At 43.3% G+C, this 6,147-nt stretch overlaps 1 long non-coding RNA gene across 1 annotated transcript; it reads right to left on the bottom strand.

Annotated features, from left to right (window-relative positions):
* Nucleotides 1–1,768: 1,768 nt before the first annotated feature.
* LOC133948553 (uncharacterized) lies at nt 1,769–3,842 on the bottom strand. The gene is made up of 3 exons (XR_009920067.1): nt 3,596–3,842; nt 2,296–2,537; nt 1,769–2,217 (listed from the first exon to the last, which is right to left on the bottom strand). It is a non-coding gene; the product is annotated as an uncharacterized LOC133948553 (long non-coding RNA).
* Nucleotides 3,843–6,147: the final 2,305 nt, after the last annotated feature.

The raw sequence follows: 6,147 nt of genomic DNA, 5'->3' as shown, positions 1-6,147 counted from the left end.
AGCTTTATTTTGAAAGAAACAGACCGATAGATACAACACAGAGATTTATTTTCATAAAGGCTGTTAAAACCTCGAACTTCTAATCCGGTGGATTTACATTTAATAGCTTGGTTACATGGCTGTTACGAGGTGTCCGACGTCTTTCTCTCTCCTCTCTTTCTCTTTCTTCCCGTCTCCCTCTCTCGTAAACCATGAGGTCGGAGGTTAAGCAGGCAGCTCTTCAGAGGGTCTGTTCCTCCTTAACCCCTCGTCTCCAGTCACATTCAGGCCAGGACAAGGAGGGGGGGGGGGGTTAGTAGGAGCAAGATCTCAGGGGGCCTCTCTAGCTCTCAAGACGGATTGCATCGCTTCATGCCTGCTTGTACAGTAACAGAGCTGGGAGTCAGTTGGGAGAATAAACCTTTGGGTAAAGTGGTAAAGTAATATCAAACAGTGTGTGTGTGTGTGTGTGTGTGTGTGTGTGTGTGTGCCCTTATACAGCTATCTTTGTGAGGACCAGTTTGAGTCTACAACCTATGAAGTGAGGACATTTTGGCCGATGACACCCCTTTAATGGACTGTTTGGGGGTTGGTTTTAGGGTTAGGGCTAGAATTAGGTTAGGTTAGGTTAGGTTAGGTTAGGTTGGGTTAAGGGTTAGGGTTAGGATTAGGCAGTTAGTTTGGGTGGTTAGGGTTAGGGTAAGGCACTACGGAATGCATTATGTAAATGAGTGTCCTCACTAAGACAGCTGTATAAAGCTGTGTTTGTGTGTGTGTGTGGTTGTGTATAAACCATCTGCGGAGGACTTTCTCAGACACACTGGTTGGACAGTAGATGGATGAACCTTCGTGATCAAAGAGCCTAAGTAGTGCTTATCGTTATCTCCCTGACACCCCCCACATCTCCACCCTGCCTCTCACTCGCTCTTTCACACACACACACACACACACACACACACACACACACACAAACACACACACACACACACACACACCGCCTGTCCTCTACATATTCTCATCCTTATCCAAACTTTCTCGTCTGTGATGGTCTCTCAGAGGCACAGAGCCCAGACGACAACATACACACGTTTCTTTTTATTTTTATTTGATCACGTTCACGTTCGAGACACCAGACATAAAAAGAAGGAGAAGACTGGCATTTTGAAATGTCACTCATTTGGCCTCCAGGCATACGTTTTTTCATGAGCTGCAAAACCGGGAGGGTTTCTGAGGACTGCCAATGTTTCTGCTGTATTGTGTGTTAAAGCTGAAGTGCAGATACAAAGTGCAATTTCTCCTGCAAAACAAGTTTTTTTAAAGACGTGCAAGACTTATTTACAGCTTATTTCATTAGGGGCGGAAGTCGTGAATATATAAATGTGTATTTGGAGTCTCTTGCAGAACTCTGAGAGGCACTTGTGAGATGTGCAGCATTAGTGATGCCATTCTGCGTGGAATAAGTGGTCTGAGATGGAGTGTAATTGGTAAAGTTGATTATGTTTTGTCTCCATGGGTCTGATGGTGCTCCGTCTCTGTGGAAGTAAAAAGGCGACAGCTTATTCTGTCCTGACTGGTGTGGTACTAATAAAACAGCTATTATACTAGGATGCCGCAGAGGATAAAGGAAGCTTGGATTAATGCAAGTATGATGTTTGGAAATGGATATAAAAAATTTTGTCTGAGCGTGTAGGATATTTTTCTTTTCACTTAAGCTTTGCAGATGGTCCCACGTCCTTGGGTAAGTGTTGGATATTTTTAGAGCTTCATCAGAACAAAAAACTTGAGGCCATTATTGTGAAATGGGATGATTGATGCATAAATCCATTTTCTTCAGCACATCGTAATATAGCAAACCATAAGTATGTGTAATTAGAATCCGAGAGCTCTGCACGGCACTCAGACGACATCACGATGGCAGTGCAATTACGCAAAACAATGAATGCTTGGCCATTACACGTGGCGCAACGAAGTAGGATGGTGGAGGTTTATTTGAATGGTACTATCCATCCATGCTGTTATTTAAAAGCCACAAGAATGGTCTAATGCTGTTAAGCACAGTAGCGTAACAGGACTCCGACCCAAGCTAATTCCCCACTAAATGAGAGTTTATGGCTGAAACAGCCTTGAAATCACTGAAGTACATCTTAATATGAGCGTAAGAGCTGTCAAGGATAAGAGGCCGAGTGAGTGTGTGCGCTGCTGCGGGCGGGTGCGCTTGGGTCGTCCTGCATTTTGCGTCTGAAAGACAAAAGGGAAAGGTCAAGGGTCAAACTAACAGCAGACAGGCCAGTGCAGGGTCAGAGGGCTCAGACTAACCTGATCAGTGATGGTTGTTTATCTGACGACCCTCAAACCGTCACCCTGATGGAGCCGCCTCCATCGTTCCCTTTCATGTTGGACTCTCACTTTTTAGAGCAATTCAAAACATCCTTCAATAAAATGTAGTGCAGGCCGAGCAGCAGCCCTCGCGTCCCAGGATCAGGTGCAGATGAAGATCTTTGCCTCCCTGCTTTTCCTGTCACTCTGTCCGGTGGAAGCCACTTTTTTTTTAAGGGTCGCTGTGATGTGAGCAAGAATAATTGTTTTAACTCTTAACATACCGCCAAGGTCCCAAGACCAGCAGCCAAACACACATGACAGGGTGAAAGGGATAGAGGCGCTCCCCGCAGTGGGTGGTGGTGGGGGCTGTGGGCCGTCATGGAGCCAATGTCCCGTCTGATTACAGCCAGAGGACTGGAGAGGCACGCTAATCCTCCACACACACACACACACACACACACACACAAACACACATATCTAGATGCACACATACACTCTCTCGGAGACAAAGACACACAACGAGCAAGACGGAAAGACATGTTCGTGCGCACATACACACAAACCCATTCAATCAAGAGATTACACCCCATACCCTCTGACCTCACTCTGGTCCCCCTGTCCAGACAGGACACACAGCATAATGATATCACTACCAGCAGGACTTCACTTTGCCGCTCTGCTTGTTGCTCACTGTGCAGTCGGCTGCGGCCCCTCACAGTCTCCCACTTTCTGAATAAAGGAACGTTGTCAGGTCACCATTGTCCATGTACCCGGACCAGAGCCAAGATTTTCAAACAGTTTTTTTTGTAGGACAATCCACTTCTGAGAAATCTTGACCAGACCCCAAAGAAGGCACGTTTTTAGAAATTGTTTAATTGAAGATACAAAGTAAAAAACTGAAGATAGAATCAGAAAAAATTGGGAGATATTTGTTTAGCAAATTTATCTTCTGACCATAGTTTGTGAAACACTTCTTATTACCTCCGCCAGTTAATTTCCACAAAGAATCCGTTCAATTTCTTAGGGGATAAGGTTAAAGGGGTTGATCCACGAATTTCTTCTTTCTCTCTTTAACACAGCAAGGAGCAATTTTTTGTTTACATTTTCACCAGTTTCCAAGAGAGAAATTGATGAACAATATCTGGCATATTTAGAGGAAATATGAAATCTGGTATTGCCATTGTAGATTAATTAGATTATAGCTGTCCCAGGTACAAAAATATTTTTCAAATCTTTGAAATTAATGTAAATAGTCAATAATAGTGTTCAGAAAGGGATCATAAAATGTATTTTTTACTTTGTTGTTGTGTGCCGTAGCACCTCCTGGCGACAGCGGTCCCTGTCTCCCCCTGCATCTCGGTTGCCTGAATCCTCCTGCTGACGGGTCCCACCTTGTGTACAAGCATGTTTGCAAACAGGCCGGACAAGACCACTGCTGTGAGACAAACACAAACATCAATAAACAAACAAATCCGTTCATACAACCCACTCCCTACGAACAGCGCATGCACACGCAGCCCAATTCCCTAGCACTCAGTCAGGCTGCTGGCAGGTCCCATTGTTTGACAGAGGCAGCATTGTTTGCTTCTTACCAAGTGCACTTCTATGATCGTGTCTCATTATTAATAGATGGTGTCAGAGAGTCGCTGGCCTCTCTGTCTGACAAGCCATTAGCATAAACACGTTCTTCCTCTCAATATCTGTTTGCACCACACTGTTGACCTTTAATTATGGATATCTAAATGTTTGTTACCTGTCCACTCAACTGTGTGTGTGTGTGTGTGTGTGTGTGTGTGTGTGTGTGAGAGAGAGAGAGAGAGAGAGAGAGAGAGAGAGAGAGAGAGAGAGAGAGAGATAGTCTGTCAAAGACTACATGTGGGGACAAATTTTAATTTCAAACTGAGGAACTAGGGACAGCTTCTAATAAGGGGACAAATATTTTGTGAACAAGCAGAATTTAGGTGAATTGTTACGGTTCGGCTTAGACAAGTACAAGTTAAAGTAAATTGTTGGTGTCTCCAGGAAAGGAATGTAAGAAAGTCAATATAATGTCCTTTTAAATCATGAAGACAGGATTGTGTGTGTGTGTGTGTGTGTGTCCTCATGAGATCTCCACATTGCTTGAAGCCAAAATATGCCGGATAGGAACGTCGTCATTTTAACACATTTGGAGCTAGAGTCGGTAGTGATCGGGGGACGGGGCCGATACGAGTGTTTGATTCATCGCGAGTCATTCTCAGTTGACCTTTCACCCCATTTCTTTGGCATCAAATAATATATTATATATTGAGGTGGTGATCGAGACACTTTGGCTTCACTCTTGGGGCCGACTAATGTCGTCCACCTTTATATACAGTCAATGGTTCATAATTTCGTGATATGAGATTTGAAAATGACGAGGATTTTTCCTGTTATCCTCAGAGGATTAGGTTTATACGCTCTTGTACACATGTCTGATAGAAGATTTGCGAACAGCTCACAGAACAGTATTGTTCAAAACAGCTCATAGAGAGGATCTTTCCTGGTGAATATCAAGATAGAACTTCACCAACACATTGGAGGGTCAGCCTGCACGCTTGCTGCATAGACACTGTTCAAACACACACAACCTAACCACAAAGAAGGGTCCATTGATAGAGTTGTATCTCCAGGCTCTCTATTTGTCTCTCTGATACAATAATATAGTTTACATTTTTGTAATTAACCCTTTAATATACATTATACATAATATATATATATATATTGGTATCAAAATGTGTAAGCCACAGATTCCCTCCTTGTGTGACGGATTTTGATTATATTTCACCTAAGAGATCACTTAAAACTCAGGTTTTTCTCAATAGGAAACACTATTTATATGAAACTTAAGCAACATGTAAGAGGTTAATGAATAACATTGAGGTTAATAATAATATTAAAGATGAACAGGTCTGCAGTTCTTTTTTATTATCTTCATTGGCTTTGTGTCTGCCCTTATAGATTCTGACGTATCCTCTTCTCCTCGCCCTCCTCAGCTGTTAAAAGGTCTCCTGGTGTTTACATGGGTGTGATGTCTCCATCTCCATGGCCCCACACTCTGCCCATCACCTCACACAACAAGCTTTTATTATAAGAGCATGATTCCATTAGTATTAATAAAGTACCGTGTGTGTGTATGTGCAGCGAGACGTTCATTCATTCATTCATTCATCAAAAATGGATACAGCGGCATCCCTGCCTTCAGCTATCCGTGTTGTTGTTTTTCCCCTCCACTGCCTTTTGGTCGGGCTTTTGCTGCTCATCCTTTGTGTGTGTGTGTGTGGGGGGGTGTGTGTTCGTGTGTCTGTATTCATGAAAAACATTTACACCAGATGCATTTTCCTGGTCCTGCTCCCGTCACAGTCAGCATCGCCCCTTCGCTCGCACCTGTCAATTGTTATGCTAAAATAACGGCACACAGCACTTCCATTAAGTGTGCTAATGCCACCTTCCCCTGCCGCCTTGTGCCACTGTGCTCCCGGTGTGAACATGTGAAGTCAAGTCACCATGAACTCAATCCACTACAGCTCTTCCTTAGAGGAGAAAACAAGTCGCAGAAGATATTTTAGCTTTGAACACATGAGTGTCGCGTTGATATTCCTCATTTTTTGGATGGAGATTTACTGAAGGTGAAAGAGACAACGAGCTTCTGGCTTTCTTCATCAAACGTCTCAAGATCAGAAACAATGTCATCAACAAATCTATTTTAGCAGCAGTTTTGACGCTATTGATCACATCTCATGCTCGGTCCATGAAGTCTTGTTCACCTGCAGTTGTTCATCCTTGTATATTATTTAAAGAAATGTCACTTCAGGGTGGTATTGCCTAAAT

The sequence above is a fragment of the Platichthys flesus genome, chromosome 3 (assembly GCF_949316205.1).
Source record: "Platichthys flesus chromosome 3, fPlaFle2.1, whole genome shotgun sequence".
Lineage (NCBI taxonomy): Eukaryota > Metazoa > Chordata > Actinopteri > Pleuronectiformes > Pleuronectidae > Platichthys > Platichthys flesus.
This window is presented reverse-complemented; position numbering and strand designations above follow the sequence as displayed.